General features: G+C 47.0%; 1 pseudogene; it reads left to right on the forward strand.

Annotated features, from left to right (window-relative positions):
- Positions 1–14,811, forward strand: part of LOC114690521 — a 33,241-nt pseudogene extending 18,430 nt beyond the window's left edge.
- The last annotated feature ends 2,839 nt before the right edge of the window (positions 14,812–17,650 follow it).

Genomic DNA, 17,650 nt, shown 5'->3' on the forward strand with positions numbered 1-17,650 from the left:
TCACGCTTTTAACCCCAGCACTGGGGGTGGCAGAGGCAGGTGGATCTCTTGAGTTCAAGGCCAACCTGGTCTATAGAGCAAGTTCCAGGACAGCCAGGGCTACACAGAGAAACCCTTTCTCAAAAAAAAAAAAATCAAAATACTATAATTCATTTGTATATGTTTGAGCATGTAAAAAGATTTCCTTTTCTCCAGACTTAAATACCATATTGCGCTCTCTCAACATTGCAAATGGAGACAAATGAGTAGTTTTAAATTTGATGTTGTATTCAAGTTGGTTTCCTTTATAAATATGAAGGAACTTTTTTTCCTGCATGTATATATCAGCTTGTGTAAGTGTCCTTGACTTTCGAAAGCTCCACTTCTTCCAACTAGCATAGTGAAGTGTGGTGTCCAGAGTAGTTAGAGAGCAAGCATCCGATATACTGCGAACAACCTGACACAGAACTCTCAGCTGTGTGGGAGCGATCCCTTAAAACTACTGATAAGAGATTTCTCCACTTAAGGGACAGGGTTGGCATTTGTGTTTTTCCTGTGTTTGGGGATGTTTCTCTGTGTTCTGGGGTTGGAATCCAGGGCCTTGCACATGAGAAGTAAGTGTGCTACTCTGAGCTGGCTGCATCTCCCAGCCTGGCAACATTTATGTTTTTTTTGATTATATCTGTTCTCAATAACAAAGTCCGTAAGGAGGGCTCTGGTCTAGGTTGCTGATGGGCTGAAGTATGACAACTCCCATCAGGCTCAGGTGTTATGTGGGGGCCTATCAGGGCTCCAGTTCTCTAGGAAGTGACTGCCTGTGTTCTGCACACTTAATCATGCCATGGTTGATAAAACTGAAGGCTAAGACAAGCAAGAAAGGCTGGAACCAACTGGTGGCTTTGGACTAATCAGTCCCACCTGCATTCTGGGAGGCTGAGGTGCAATGAATTCACTTGCCCTAAAGATGAATGAATGGTGCCCTTACTTACAGGTGTCTGTGATGGAGTACGTCACTGCCGTTGTCTGCCTTGGGTTTCCTCTGCTTACTGTGGATGGCCCCCGGGGGGTAAGAGCGAGGTGAAACTGGTTGGTCTTGGCAATGGGAGTGGGGGACAGCAGGAATGTGGGACAGTGGAGTGCATGCTGCATCCAGGGTGGGACGAGGTCTCCTGCAGGTTCACAACTGACTTTTCTGAACAGCCTCAAGGTCAGTGCTTCCTGAGCACCAATTGGCTAGATCTAAACTGCTGCTTGTCTCTTTTAGGATGTAGATGATCCCTCTTGGACATGAAGACTCCAGTCCTCTTTGTCATTGGTCAGAATTCTCTACAGTGTCACCCTGAAGCCATGGAAGACTTCCGGGAAAAGATTAGAGCAGAAAATAGCTTGGTGGTGGTGGAGGAGCTGATGATAATCTCAGGTGGGTGCATTCCTCCAGAGCTGAGAGGGAACATGTTAGAATGTAAGAATGCTTGTCCAAGATGGCAGTGTCATGACAGACCAGTGACAGAAATAACAAGTCAGAGCTGCATCCTATAATCCCAGTATATGTTCAGGGACTGAGGCAGAAGGATTCAGTTTGAGGCCAGCCTGGCCCTTGAACCTGTCTTAAAAACTTAAAAACAAGCTGTGCGGTGGTGGCGCATGCCTTTGATCCCAGGACTTGGGAGGCAGAGGCAGGTGGATCTCTGAGATCAAGGCCAGCCTGGTCTACAGAGTGAGTTCTAAGACAGCCAGGGCTACACAGAGAAACCCTGTCTTGAAAAAAAAAAAAACTTTAAAGCTGCAAAAATAGTACAAGAAATCTGAAATCTTATCTATCTTTCACCTAGAGTTTCTGTATAACCAAATTTCTCAAAATGAGGAAACTAATGTCAACTTGATAGTTGTTGTCTGGTTTGAATAACAAACTTAGATTTCATCAGTGTCTCCCTAATGTCTGTCTCTCTTCTTGAGATAGGATTTCTTGCAGCGTAGGCTGTGCTCAGATTTACCATGTACTGAGGATGACCTTGAACACATTCCTTCTGCCTGGTCTTCAGTGTTTTTTTCTGCGACCTTGACACTGTTCTAGAGAGCTGACAGTTGTTTATTAAAAAATATTTTCTTCTGATTGCATTGAAAATGTTCAGTGTATCCTGTTTGGGGATACATGATTCAATTTGTCTTAACCCCACCGATAATAACTTGGATCATGCAGTTGAGATAGCTGCTGTAGGGTTCTCCACTATGAAATTACTGTTTTTCCCTTTGTAATCGAGGAGTCATCTTGTGGGGAGAAGGTACTTTGAGATTCTTTGTCATCAAACTTTTCCTGAGGCTAGGCATTTAAACAAATTTTTTTCGCTTAGTGAAGATCAATGTGAACATAAGATTTACAATGTTTAAGCCTGGATACATTTTGAAGTATAAATAAAAACCAAATTTTGGAGAGGGTTTTAAAAACACTTTACTTGTAAGGGTTTTTGTTTGTTTCTTGAGACAGTCTCACTATATAGGCTCTGGCTGTCCTGGAACTATCTCTCTGGAGACCAGGCTGGCCTTGGAATTCACAGAGATCTACCTGACTGCCTCCAAGTGCTGGGAACTAAAGGCGTGCTCCACCGTGCCTGGTCTCAGATGTCTGTTCTTTAAACTGGACAGTTTGGCAAAATGCCTGCTCCTGTTCTGTCTGTGTTCTACACTCCGGCATATTGGAGGAGTCCTTTCTGTCCTTTGTCATTTGCTACTTGATTGTCGATGTTCAATGCATTGTTTCATGTAAACACATTATTTTGGCAGATATTCAGATGATCCACAAGAGATTTAGCATGTGTGTGTGTGTGTGTTGTTGATTTGTTGGAGGAAATGGGCAAGCATGGGAATGCTGGTATTGTTGAGTGTGCTGTGGTGAGGAGACATTGGCATAGTTGAAAATCATGGACTAAGAATTGGGAAACTCAGTTTGTCTTAATTCCTTATGTAGAAGCTTGGGTGAGTTGCTTAATTCTGTAACTCACTATCCTCATCTGAAAAATGATGGGGTTAAGGTAAGATTCAGAGATGAGCTGCCAGTCATTTGGAAAAAATATTTTGAGACTCTTGTCTTTGACATCAAACTTTCATTACAGTACATTTTACATTTACTTAAAAAATTTTTTGAGATAGGGTCTCTCTGTTGTAACCCTGGCTGTCCTGTAACTCCTTGGTAGACCAGGTTAGCCTAAAGCTTGCAGAAAAACTGTGTGCCTCTGCCTCCTGAGTGCTGAAATTAAAGATGTGTGTTACCACACCTGTCTAAAAAAAATTATTTTAAGTTTTAAGTTATATTTTTATTACTGATTTTTTTGTGTGTGAATGTTCCCAAGGACAATCAGGTCAACTTAGAGTTAGTTCTCTCCTTAAACTATGGGTCTTCAGGTTGGAGAATCAGTGTGAAACATGGGTATTGTTTTCTCTTAAGCTTCATTTAATTCATTTTGGAAGTTAAATATAGTTTTAATAATGTTACTCTCCATCATATAACTTAGGGGTCTGGTTTTCCCTTTGCCAGGAGCCTCAGTCAGAAACCACATTTTTTTTTTTTTTTTTGGTTTTTTTTTTTTTTCGAGACAAGGGTTCTCTGTGTAGCTTGCGCCTTTCCTGGAGCTCACTTGGTAGCCCAGGCTGGGCCTCGAACTCACAGAGATCCGCCTGGCTCTGCCTCCCGAGTGCTGGATTAAAGGCGTGCGCCACCATGCCCGGCCAGAAACCACATTTTTGTTATTTGAGTAGGGTCTTTCTTGTAGATACAATTTTTCACAGCCCCCCCCCCCTTCTGTGTGTGTGGGTGAATGGAAGTACACGTGTTCCAGGAAGTACACCGCCAGCTTTCAGGTCAGCTTTCTCCTTCACTCTGGTGGCAGTTTGAAACTTAGTCATTAGGCTTTCTGCGAGCGCTTTGACCTCCTCGGTCACCTCACTGGCCTCACGGTTTCTCTTTTTTGCCTCTTAGAATAAGCAAAGCAAAGAAGAAATCAGAAGGGTTGACTCAAAGCATGGTGGACAGATGTATCCAGGTGAACAGTTTTCTCTTGTTTTAGTGGGGGGCCTCCTTCCTCTCGCCTTGGGTTTAGTCTTCCTGGCAGCAGCCTCAGCCGCTCTGGACCATGAAGGGTACAAGTGGGTTCTGTGGTGTGCCTAAGTCAGTTAAAGAAAGGGAAGAGGAGAGGGAGACTAGGATAGGGGTACAGGTGAGGCATCTCGGGTGCAGTGTGCCCAGAGCTGCTTTCACATGGACACCTGCTGGGCTTCCCCAAGCATAGCAGCTGAGGAGCTTGGCCTTCATGTGGCTTTGTGAGTGGGAAGAACCATCATTTGGGAGTAGAGTTCTAATTACCTTGATTTTATTCAGGAGGGTCCTATTCTCCAGAGAAGGACTCAGACCTTACCTCGTTTTCACACTAGGATGAGATTGTGGACTTCCTGACTGGAGTGCTCACTCGTGCTGAGGGGCATGTGGGTTCTGAGCCTCGGGGATCAGGACGCTGAGAAGAAGAAGAAGCCCCGAGACTTGGCCCGAAGAGACTTGGCCTTTGAAATTCTGAGCGAGGCAGTCGGCCTGCTTCCCCAGCTGCCAAGCTGCCCACCTCCCCCTCGGCTCAGAGGTAGTGTGGGCAGGGAGGAGCACCTTTGTTGAGGTGTGAAGATGCGTAGTTGGTTATTCCCTTGTGGAGATGCAGGAGCCGAAGTGATGGTCGGATGCAAAACCTCTTTGGACCTTCTCTACCCAGGATCTCTCCAGTGTGTCCAGCAGCCCCACCTCTAGTCCTAAAGACCAAAGTGACCACGGTGACCTCTGCTCAGAAGTCCAGTCAGATTGGGGCTTCCCAGCTGCTGAAAAGACATGTGCAGAGGACAGAAGCTCTACTGACCCACAAACAAGCCCAAGGTAGTCTCCTGGTCCCGCAGCCCCCGTGGGGTTCTGTCTCCTGCAGTGATGCCATGTGGCAGTTGGGAAGCATTAGATTTGCAGTGCAAGGGGCACCCTTTCTCATGGGTTCTAGGCAAAATGGGGTTGAAATGAATGCTAAGGCTGCGTGGGACTAGGCCTTGTATTTGTTGGTGTGCTGGAGACATTGAGCTCAGCTGACTGTGTAGTGGCCTGACCTTTGTTATAATTACTAATTGGAGAAGTATGTATTTTGCCATCCGTTTATGTAGTCAGTCTTTCCAGATGATAAGCATGGGGTGACTGATCCTCGGATTCTAGGCCAGTTCCCCTTGCCCTTCTTTGTTTTGTTCTTGAAGAGTTCAGAGTTCTGTGATGGGTTGTTGATGTCTACAGATTTGGTCAGGGTTCTGCAGTCACGCTTCAGATGAGGGTGAGAACATTTGTATTGTTGGCATTAGGGTTTGGAGGAATCCACAGGCTGTGTGAGGAACTGTAGAAAAAGGAAAATTCAGTGAGTCAAGAAAGAAGCATCGGTGGCTCTGTCCCTTATGTCGGTCCGTTCCACCCCTACCCCAACATGATCCTCTGCTCCCCTCCCCTTGTGCTTTTAATGGAGCCAAAGAGTTACCACCTAAAACCAAGACTTCTTATGAAATGCCACTAACAAGTATGAGTGGGTGGGTGATGGCAGCGAAAGAGGCTAGGCGCCTGGCTCTACGGATGCCCTGTGACCCAGCTTTTCCTGAGTTCCTGCTGAGATTCCCTTAGAAATTTGGTAAAGGCAGAGCTGGCAGATTGTTGTATTTCTGGGTAGCATGATTAGTGGAGATACTAAGGTGATGTTGAAGGCTGTGTAGGGAGCTGGGTTTAGGATGGGACTCAGTGTCAATGGGGACAGCAGCAGCCATAAAACCATGGCTTTAGCAGAGCTGATGGGTGGGTGGGGAGTAGTAGTTAATACAGACAGAACCCTCACTGCCGGCTGCCCCTCCATGGAGTTGACTTGCCCTAGCTTGTTACAGCTAGACAGTGGCCCCATGTGGCAAGTACACAGCAAAGTCGGGTTCCAGATCAGTGTAGTTCCCTCAGAAAGAGCATCCACTGACCACTTTCCTCTTTCCTTGTTCCCACTCTTCTCCATTCTCTAGCTGGCTATGATTCTATAATTCTTTCTGATTCATTCCAGCACAGTTTGCTGCTTTTCTGAAACAAAACATGCTGGTGAGGAAAGCTTTTCCTCCCGGCGCCTCCTCCTGTCTCTTTGGTGAGTATTGCTTTCACCTGCTCGCCTGGCCTTGCTGCTCTCCTCCCTGCCTCTCACTCTCCCCTCTCTCTACTCCTTTTCTTCGTTTCCTCTCTTCTGTCTCCTGACTCTTTCCACCAGCTCCCCTTGCTTATGCAGTGGCCTTTGCCTTTCTCGGGTCTTTCTCTTGGTTTCTCATGGTGTCTTTTGCTTTCTCACTGTGGTGTTTTTTTGTTTTGTTTTGTTTTTGCCATGCTTCTTGGTCTGTCTTTCTCTTGTGTGCCTGTGGCCTGTTGCCTGCACCTCCTTATCTGTTTTCTCCCTGCCGTGGTTCTTTCCATCCTGACTGCTGCAAGCGCACCAGCACTTCAAGCACTCGCCTTTCTCCTCTGTCTTAGGCCAGTACATTGATCCCTAAGCAGTCCATCTAACTGGTAATTGATTCCCTCACTGTGCCCCCATGCCAGGAGCCCCTCCCCCAATTCACTGGGCTGCTGTCTTCCTCTCTAGACCCCCCTATTTTCCTGTGCTAAAAGGGAATAAAGGGAGGAGACTTCTGAGTGTAAAGAGTAGAACTGAGAAAGCCTAAAGATCAGCAAATCCAGAAGACTTGCCTTTATACACAATGATCTGTTGGAGTTCATGGAAGCCCATATCTCCAGACCTGGTTGTGACATGGGTCACTTCTGCCCTGTTATATTTGGGCAGCATCTGAGATGCTGCCTCACCCAGTAGTTCCTGAGAGCCAGCAAGTCCAGGGCAGCTGAATGGACTAGAGCTATCTCTGAGGTGCTCCAAGTTGAGTCCACAATGGGTGGGAACTGAGCTAGAAATATGAGGTGTAACTACTACCTGGGGTGTTTATCCTGTGTGTCCCACATGGCTGCTTCTGGCTGGCTTGACCTATGGTATTTATAAGCTTACAAAAAGATCTTACCTCAGCTACATTTCTTAGTTCCCATTTCATCAGAACCCATGGAAGAGGCAGAGAAAGAGGAGCTTAGGGTCCAGCTGAAGCGGCACCATCCTTCCAGTCCTCTTCCTGGCGCAAAGCCCTCCAAGCGACCAAAGATCAAGGTGTCCCTGATCTCCCAAGGGGACACAGCTGGAGGGCCTTGTGCTCTTTCTCAAGGTGGAACACCTGAAGGTGAGTCTTTTATGGAGTGTTTGGTAAAGTCTGACCAGCTTCCGAGACACAGCCCAGGCTCTGTCAGTGTCAAGGACGCCTGGGACAGACAGATGGTTTGAGGTCACGCATGGTGGAAAGTGACAGTCACCTTGTCTCAACAAGGGAGACAATATAAATAGTTGTGGGACCGACCATTTAGAACACTTGATATTTTGTCGCTTTCTGGTTTTCAGTTAAGGTAATGAGATACTCCAGAAAGCTTAGAAGATGGAAGTAAGGAGGAGCCTCGGCTCTCCTGTAATAAATAGCATAGCTATTCTTTTTTCTCTTTCCAGTCTTAAATGTAGCCTTGGTTGTAGTGGCAAATTAGGACTGGCCTTTGGTCTGGGGGTTTGTTTTGCAGCCCTGGGGGGAAACCCATCACCATGACGCTGGGAACTTCCTCAGGAGCCAAGGAACTCACTGGACTTCTCACCACAGCCAAGTGAGTATGCTTTGGCCTTTCCTAGTCCCTCCTTTCCCTTCACTCAGTTTCTGGTTCGTTTGGGTTGGGGGAAGTTGAGAGATTCTGGAGTCTGTCAGTTAGAAGCATGAGACTTCTTTCTCCCTGGGTGCTTTCCTTCATTTCTGTCAGTTTAGAGTTCATTTGTCCTTATGAGATTGCAGAGTGTCCACTGACTTTATCAAGTCCTCAGTTCTTTAATTTAGGCCTAACCTTCAGAAGGATAAATTCGGGGCTTAGAAGCTGAAACAAAGAAAGAGACAATTCTTCCTTGCTGGACTTCGTTCTGATGGCTCCCTCTGTGGCTGTAGGCTGCTGCCCTTTGGATGATAGGGCTCCTTTTCTTTTTTCAAGGTCAAGTTCTTCTGAAGGTGGAGTTATGGCCAGCGCAGCCCCATCTGTGGCTTCCAGCAGTGCCACACCCAATGCCATCCACACACTGCAGAGCCGCTTGGTGGCCACTTCTCCTGGCAGCTCTCTTCCAGGTATCTTGTAACCCATCACACTGTCCACCAGCAATCTTAGATCTGCCACTGGAGGGTGATCTTAGACCAGGAGCTCTGGAGCTGGAACTTGAGGGAGTATCTCTGTTCTCCAGTGATTGCAGAAGCTAACAGGAACAAAATTAGCTTAGATGAGGGAAATTCCTTGTCTTTAATATCTGTAGGGGCTGTGTCCTCTACTGTGAGGATGGGCAATGCCTGTATTGTGATTCTCCTTTTTAATACCTCTGACTGAATCAAGGGAGGTGTTGCTAAACTGGATATTAGCAAAATGAGGTATGTTTTTCCCAGTTTTTTCTGACCCCAGCCTTATGGAAGGGCTGGTCACCTGATACCATAACTTAGAGCATTGCTAAATTATCTTTCCATTAAGCAGATTTTTACTTTGAGAATGTTGGATCATGTGTAATGCGGTCAGGTATCTGAATCCACTTGGCTTCAAGTCTTCTTACCTAGAAATAGAGGGGATTTAGGTTTCTAAAGTGTGATTTGCCAGGCAGTAGTGGTGCACACCTTTAATCCCAGCACTCAAGAGGCAGAAACAGGGAGATCTCTGTCAGTTTGAGGCCAGCCTGGTCTACAGAGTGAGTTCCAGGACAGCCAGGATTGTTTCACAGAGAAACCTTGTCTCAAAAAAACAAAACAAAACAAAAAACAAACAAAAAAATGGGGATTTAAGTTGTCTGGTTTTCCTAATGCTGCATTTTGAGCAAAACTTAGAACAGCTTGAACGTGCAGAGCAAATCCAAGGCTGGCGAAGCACCTCTCCTCGTGTGGTGTCTGTATGTCTGCTGGGGAGACTCCTGGTGTCTTTTTGCTTAGGGCAAGTTGAAGTTGTTGGTAAGGGTGAAAGGGTGGCTGCTTGAGTGACTGACCTCTGCTGCTACTTGCCGTGTCCTCTCCTAGGGGCTACTTCAGCCAGCAGCCTCCTCCAAGGCCTCAGCTTCAGCTTACAGGATATTAGCAGCAAGACCTCTGGCCTCCCAGGAAGTCCCTCTCCAGGGCCAGCCCCACAGGTATGTCATCTGCTGTGTTGGGCATGTGGGATTAGGACTCCTTAATTTTGTCAGGGAGATTATGTCTGGGGTCAGTGGGTTAAGAACAAAGAACCTTCTAAATATGCAGCCAAAAAACTACCACGTGTTATAATCTGTGACTTACTGTATGGCCTTGGGTCAGATTCTTAACTTCTCTGTCTTATTTCTTTATAAAATAAGGTAATGATATTAGCTCCCTCATGTATTTGTGATGATTAAAGATGATATATGCAAAATGCCTGGTAGAGCACCTTAACATGTGGTGGACAATATGCATGTTAGCTTTTAATAGTAGCTGTGGGCTCTCTAGGCTCTAATGTTGCAGTTGGGTGGTAACTAATAATCATCTTGTTATGTGTCCAACAGGCCGCCAGTGTGAAATTGCCAGCCCCCATGCAGAACCTGGGTGCCATCACCACAGGCACAAGCACCATCGTCCGTACCATTCCTGTGGCCACCACTCTCTCCTCCTTGGGTGCCACTCCTGGTGGGAAGCCCACTGCTATCCACCAGCTGCTGACCAATGGGGGCCTCGCTAAGTTGGCAAGCAGCCTACCTGGTTTGGCTCAGATTTCTAACCAAGCATCAGGTGAGTCTCATGAAAATAATGGGGACTTGCAGATCTGGGCTTTTCCATAGCACTTTACTAGCCATCTCACATAGGCAAGGTGTAAACCCAGCACCACATGGTCCTGGCCTTGATTCTTGGATTCAGCTCTGTGGAGCCCAGCCCCCGGAGACATCTAGAGAACACAGGAAGTTTCCTGTTGCCTTTCAAATTGACTGGTAGGGGTAGACCTACCCACCCAGGAAGGAAATCAAGAGGATGTTTTATATGGGAAGAAACTGTTACCTGAAAGAGGCTATGAATCCTCTGTCTTCTGTATCTATGTCTGTCTGTCTCTTACTTAGGCTTAAAGGTCCCGACCACCATTACTCTGACACTTCGTGGCCAGCCAAGCAGAATCACCACGCTAAGTCCTATAGGCTCAGGAGCATCCGAGGAACCCACCTCTCAGATGCTGCCCTCTAGCTCACAGGTGAGTTGGCTTAGATGGACCCAGGAAGTGAGCTCCAGTTCTAGGTCAATTTGGGGCCAGCCAAAGGGTTGACCATAGCTGCCATTGTACTAAATTTGTTGACAGACCAGATTCAAATTTGAACCCTGAAGTTCATAGCTTTTTCACTTTGAGCAAGGCAGGACCTCTCTGAATCTCCTTATCTATAAAACTCCTAGCTGTTGTGAGGATTGAGTTTGTGAATAGTCAAGGATGGCCATGGCTGGGTATAATGTTTTTGTGTTTGCCTCTTCCTTCTCTCCTCTACTCTTAATTTCCTCATTCAGAGCTGGTGAGTGTAGAGGCCGATTCTCAGACCTTGTCTTCATTGCCTCAGAACAGGCCCTGAAGGTCATATCCATCAAAGCACCAAGGAACAGAAAGTACGCTTCTGTACTGTTTGATGCAGTGTATAACAACAACAAAACCCCAAAACTTTCTATTGTATTCTACAAGGACTGAAATGATCTTTTACAAAACTAGTCAGCAGCAGCAGTACACACACACACACACACACACACACACACACACACACACACACACACCACACACACACACACTCCAGACTAACATTAAATGGACTCTCAAGTGAAGTTGAAGCTAGTGGAAAGGATACACTCCCTCTTCAGTAGGCTCTTCTCTTCTCAGTTTGTTCTCCTTTCGGGCCAGTCTCGGGGTGTTTCCTCAGTTGAGGTTCTCTCAGAACCACTCTATCTTGTGTCAATTGTTTTTTTTGTTGTTGTTGTTTTGTTTTGTTTTGTTTTTGTTTTTTGAGATAGGGTTTCTCTGTATAGCTTTGGCGGCTGTCCTGGATCTCGCTCTGTAAACCAGGCTGGCCTTGAACTCACAGAGATCCACCTGGCTCTGCCTCCCGAGTGCTGGGATTGAAGGCGTGGCCACCACTGCCTGGCTCGTTATTTTTGAGACATGCTCTCACATATGTAGCTCAGACTGGTCTCTATTTTAGCATTCTTCCTCATCCTCCTAAGTACTGGGTTTTTTGTCCTGATGCCTAGCATTTGTTTAACTTTTTATATGTGATAACGGTATTTTACCTAATTTTGGTTTTGTTGTTTGAGACAGGGTTTTACTGTATGTGGCTGTGGCTGGCCTGGAACTCGCTAGATTAGGTTGGCCTCAAACTCAGAGACATCAGCCTGCCTTCTAAGTGTTGGGATTAAAGGCTGGAACTATCCTGTCTGGCTCATTTAATGAAAAAACAGTTCTTTTTGGGTGGGGATGGTCAGGTGTTTGCCCAGCATGCATGAAGCTCTAAATACACCAAATGAGTCAGGCAAGGTGGTGCATGCCTATAATACCTGCATCCAGGAGACAGAGTCAGGAGACTCAGAAGGTCATCCTTAGCTGACCTGGGCCACTGGGAACCTATCTTAAGTAGTTTTTGTCATTGTCCTCCTCCTCCTCCTCCTTTTAATTTTAAGATTTCTTAGTATAGTACTCGTGCAAGGAATGGATTTTAAAGAGTGTAAGTATCAGCTAACTTTTATTGTATCCATGAAAGCATTTAATTACCTGGTTTCTGGACTAAATAGTGCTTCCATCATGTTTCCTTAATGGGAATGAGCTATTGTGTGTCCTGATAACTCAGGGCTGCAAATGGAAGAAGACTATGTTGTACCATATGTCATAGTTCTGAGAATGGATTCCTTGTTTACTCTGTAATCTGTGTCCTCCTGACCATACCATGATGGTGGCAGGCTGGGAGGCCCTCCTCTAGCTGTTGCCCATGGCAGTGGGCCTCACTGCAGCCTTGCAGGAGTCCCTGCCTAATCACACTTAAAATCAGGACAATAACCTCCTCCTGTGTGGAGCCTTGTCCTAGATCCTCTGACAGTTTATCAACCCTTCTTCAACCTTCCCCTTCCATGTTCTTCATTTTCACTGTGGTCCTGAGGTTTCTGAAAGTGTGAAATACAGAAACATGGTAGACTTGTTGAAAAGATGCCATCCCTCTTCCCAGGCTGCAAGCCTTAACAGTCTGCTACCCTTCATGCCTCCAAAATTCCCAGGACCTAAAAATTAAAAAGGATACTGTCAGAATGGTCGTGGAAATTTCCCTTTGGTTCTGTCTAGTCACTCACCTGTTTCCTTTTCTGTGTGTTCCTCTCCTGTCCTTGGGTGTGATAAATGCTAAGAACTAACTGATCATTGTGGTTGAGCATGGATTATACTATTGATGCTTCATGTAGTTATTTCACGTAATCCTCGCAGCAATCCTAGGAAGCAGGTGCTGCCATCTGTGTGTACAGGTGAGGAAAAGAAAGCTCAGAGCCTGTGAGCTAGTGAGCCCCTTACCCTAAGGAGTGGCCAGGTGAGCCTGACTCCAGAACCCACCTTCTGTTAAGTACATCACACCAGAGGGTCTTTATCTTGTGCTGCTGCTTTCCTGTTGATTATTACATTGGATTAAGTTCTCAGGAGTGAGGTGAGTGGGTCAGAGGAGGGGTCTAGCCTAGCCAAGCTCTAACCCTTCTTCACCCTTCTGCCCACAGCGCCTGCCTCCAGCACCCTGAATATGCCAGCGATCTGTCCTCCTTACCAGGTTGGTGACAACTGCCTCAAGGTGAACCGTGTGGTCCTGCTGAGCCGTCTGAGTGTCTGAAGACATCTAAAGACAGTCGTTTCCACCTTCTACCAGCTGTCTTTGGGGTTGGGCCTCTGGGTCTTAAGAGGGCATTAGGCCAGGTGATATAGTGCCAGCAAGGGGAGCGTTGTCCTGGGCCAGCAGGTTGGTTCCTGGAATCCCCAGCAGGACTGGCCGTGTGTGGATTATTGGCATTTCTACCCCAGCACTAATGTCATTTGACTCCAGTGTCAGTGAGGAGCTGCTCAGTGCAGTTCATGACGAGGGCAGGGAGAACTGGGCTGTCAGCTTTCCGCCTTGAGCTGCTGGGGCAGTGAGGAACGGTGGTCTCCGGGCCCTTTTCTTCTTCACTGTGGTTTGCGCACTGTCTGTACCAGAGAGCCTGTAGGTCCAGAAAGACTGAAGGTGAGGGATGGAGCAGCCAGACACACCCACAGACCCTGTGCTGCTGACAGTTGGGGCTTGGGACTCCACATGACACTTGAGGACCTAAGATTAGCTAGAGACGTGGAGTTAGCCGAGTCAGAGTCCTCTCTGGTGCCCGGCAGCGGCAGCGACGAAGCAGGTTGATGGGCTCCCCCCATGCTGCCGTTCTAGGAAGGTTGGGGCGTAGACAGTGAAGGCTGTGCTTCAGAGTTGTCTGCTGTCCTTGGAACTTTGTCTTTCTGCTGAGAAGAGGGGAGGTTGTAGTGACTACCATGTGAGGCTCTGGTGCCAGCCTGAGCCTTGCAGATCATGGTCCCTGGTGATGTGGACACTGAAGATGCAGCTGAGCTTCTCATTTCCTAGGACACTTGCAGATGGAGCTTGGAGTTTGGCTCTGAATTTGTGTTCCAGAGCAGGCTCCTTTCCTTTTCATACTTAGAAAGTTTCTGTCAAGATGAGAAATAAGGGAACTCAAGTGTGATTTCGTTGACGGGGCCATCCACAGCTACACCAAAGCCCCTCACTGTAATCTGAGTGGAAACTGTAGTGTTGAGGAGCCTCAGGCGAGTCAGGTCAGAGACATGTGATAGGAGTAGAGAGTGCTCTCCAAGCCCCCCCCTCGCCGAGGGGCTGTATTCTGAAATTCAGAAGGCGGTCAGTGAATTTGAGAAGGTATGAATCTGGAAGAGGCCTCTAGTGCTGAGGCTTTGATAGCTTCATAGTTCATAGCATATTACCACCAAAAGAGAGAGGATAAGACTGTGGGGCTCTGTGAAACTTGGAGGGATCACTTACTTAGGTTGGCAGAGGGCCCTGAACAACCCTTTGTGACTTAGGAGAACAGCTTGAACGGCACTGGAGGGGCTGCTCCTGAGAGATGCTGCCCCTGTGTTGTGGAACCAAAGAAAACCTGTACCCTGCTTTGGTGGTGAATCTATGTACATCCCATGGGTGACTTCTGAGGCATGGCCTATGTACCTTGAAGAACTGCAAAACTGAGGAAGGGGAACTACAACATACTGATCTTCACTTTGAGGGACTGACCACCAAGGAAGTGGCTGGAGTCTGTGGATCACATTCCCCAGAGCCCATCTCAGACCACACTATCAGAAGTGGAAACATGCTTTACCCTACCCGTCTTGTGGCAGACTTGAGGGCATAGCCTCAAAAGGTAATACTCTTATGGAGTATGTAGAAGGATCAGGAAGGCTTTAAATTCTCGGGCAACAGATGTATTGTAAATGCCCCCATGAAGTTGTCTGTGGCTTTGAGAAGAGGTCACAGGGGCAGAGACTTGTCCACCTTTGGTTGTATTGCAGTAATAATTTGGGGGTGGATGAATTCATAGAAGTGAGCCATAGTGATGGTTCTGATCTTTCGTTATCAAAAATAATTAAAAAAAAACAAACCAACTTTGCATTGTTTCAGCTTGTTTTCATTTGATTTTGCATGCTTTGGGAATTGTCTGTGTAGTGGAGACAGACTAGAGAGAGTGGTAGGTGCTTGAGATTATTTTGCTGCTGTCAGATGCTGAGGCCTAGTTACTGTAATTCTTAAGAAACATCAAAAGCAGGTTTCATGTAGTCTAGGCAGATCTCGGATTTGCTGTGTAGCTGAACTGGCTTTTAACTCCTGATTCTCCTGCTTTGGCCTCCTGAATGGTGGGATTACAGGCATTTACTGCCACACCCAGCTGCCACTCCCTTATGTCACTACCCCTTGAGGAAGAGGTGTGGGCTGATGTCTGTCCTGGGTTCTGAGATGGAAGACCGAAATGGAGACCAGCCTAGGAAGTGAGGAAAATACGGCTCTTTCAGTTTTCCCGTCAGGCCAAGAGTGATTGTTGTTTGAGTGGAGCTCTCTAGGCCTCAAGTCAGTAGGTAGGATCCCTCACTGTTCATCCTAACAGACAATTGCTATCCTAAGGCTGCCCTTTGACCCTGAAATGTCTTAGAGGAGAATAAGTGGATTCTAACCTTGAGCTTACTTGTGCATCTGTAGCAAGAGGGACCTCCTCCACCCCTTTTGATCCTTAGATCCTTCTTAGTCTTCCATCTCAGACCAGAACAGACCACACACACACACACACACACACACACACACACACACACACACACACCTTTCCCTCACCTATAAAGGGAATGATAGCTGAGTACAACAGCAAATGCCTGTAATCCCTGCAGTCGGGAGGCGGAGGCAGAAGCAGAAGAATCGGGAGTTAAAGGCCAGTTCAGCTACATAGTAAATCTGAGACCAGTTGATACAGTTAAGACAAAACAAGTCATGCCAGGCGGTGGTGGTGCAGACCTTAATCCCAGCACTCAGAGGCAGAGCCAGGCGAATCTCTGTGAGTTTGAGGCCAGCCTGGGCTACCAAGTGAGTTCCAGGAAAGGCACCAAAACTAGGTAGAGAAACCATCTTGAAAAAAACAAAAAAGGCCGGGCGGTGGTGGCACACGCCTTTAATCCCAGCACTGGGAGGCAGAAGCAGGCAGTTCGAGGCCGGCCTGGGCTACCAAGTGAGTTCCAGGAAAGGCACAAAGCTACACAGAGAAACCCTGTCTTGAAAAACAAACAAACAAAAAAAAAAGAACAAGTCTTTGTTGTCTTTCCATGTCCTTTTCTAGGGCGTGTCTTAGGACTGGAGGGTGGAAGAAGCAGAGACTTGTATGCTACCTTCACTGGGCATTCTTTACCTCCCAGCTCCTTGTTTTTAGACTGTTTCTTACCCTAGCCCAGACCAGGGGTGAGCTCCAGCAATCTTCCTGCTGCAGCCTCATGAGTGCTGAGGTTATAGGCATGGCCCTCAGAGTCTGACTTTAGAAAGCATCTTAGAGACAGGGTGCCTTGGTGCTTGCCTTGGGGCCTTGTTTCAGGATTTGGTTGGTTTTTAATTTTATCTATTTTAATTATTGTACCTTATACGAATGTTTGTCTGCATGCATATATGTGCATTATCTGTGTGCCTGTTGGACTCCCTAGAACTGGTATTACAGATGGGTGCTGGAGATTGAACCCAGGTTTTCTGCAAGAGCAACGTGTATGCTCTTAACTGCTGAGTCATCTGTCTGGTGCCCTCCAGGATTAGTGTTTTTTCCTATTGTCCCAGGACTGTCCAGCACAGACTCCTTTGTGGATTCCCATCTCTGAGTTCTAATTCCAAACACAGCCCGATTGAACTGAACCTACTTAGGGGCTTGTTTGTATCCCACCCACCCCACAGCCCAGTGAGTTCATATCACTGCCTTTCTAAAAGAAGAAGTAAGAAACATGAACTGTTGAGCTGTTTTGCTGTGTGTGTATGCTTTAAGAGTGATAGTGTATGCCTTACTCAGCCTTGATGCAAGGCTCGGGCTAGGTCCGGCCCCACCTTGGTGTGCCAGCCTGTATTGACTACCAAGGGAGGCCTTAGCCTCTTAGGAGGGGTTGGGCATGGGATGGGGGTTGGGGGGGGGGAGTAGAAGGGGAGGGAGGCAGAACCGGTTGGTATGTAAAGAAAAAAATTGTTTTAATTAAAACAAAAGTGATAGTGTAGGACCTGTGTGCCCTCCCCAGCTCCCCCCCCCCCACACACACACTGCTTGCATTGCACCCAACTAGTATACCAAAATGAGGAAATTGGCTGGGGAGATGACTCAAAGGGTTAAGGTCCTAGTTCATTAGCCTGATGACCCGAGTTTGCTTCCCCAGAACCCACATAAAAAACTGGATTGGTTACATGCATTTGTAATACCAGCACTCCTATAGAAAGATAGGACATGGAACCAAGAATTGCCTGGAAGCTTGTGGGCCAGCTAGCCTGGAGTTCACCGTGCAGCTGCAGAGACGAGGCCCGGCCTCAGCAAGGTGGAGGGAAGGACCAGCTCCCCAAAGCCGTCCTCTGACCAGCACTCCTGGGCCATGGCCTGCAGTGCACATACAGTTTCCTTTTGTAATGAACAAATGTTGGTTCAATGTGTGTGTTCTCTGTCACCGTAGTCTTGCGGCCACAGTCAAGGCATGACTGTCCCCTTTGCACAGGGTTCCTGTCCTGTCCTTTGATAGTCACTGCCCATCTTCGCCGTAGCGACCACTAATCCCTTCTATGGCTCTGTAAATAGAATAATATATAAATAGAACCGTACAGCACATGACCTTTGAGATGGTCTCTTCTCTCAGTGCAATCCCTTTGATGCCTGTCCAAGTTGTGTAAGGGTTTAATATAGTTCATTCCTTTTATTGCTGAGTAGTGTTCATGGTGTGGGTATGCCACAACAT

This window comes from Peromyscus leucopus, unplaced genomic scaffold (assembly GCF_004664715.2).
Source record: "Peromyscus leucopus breed LL Stock unplaced genomic scaffold, UCI_PerLeu_2.1 scaffold_150, whole genome shotgun sequence".
NCBI lineage: Eukaryota > Metazoa > Chordata > Mammalia > Rodentia > Cricetidae > Peromyscus > Peromyscus leucopus.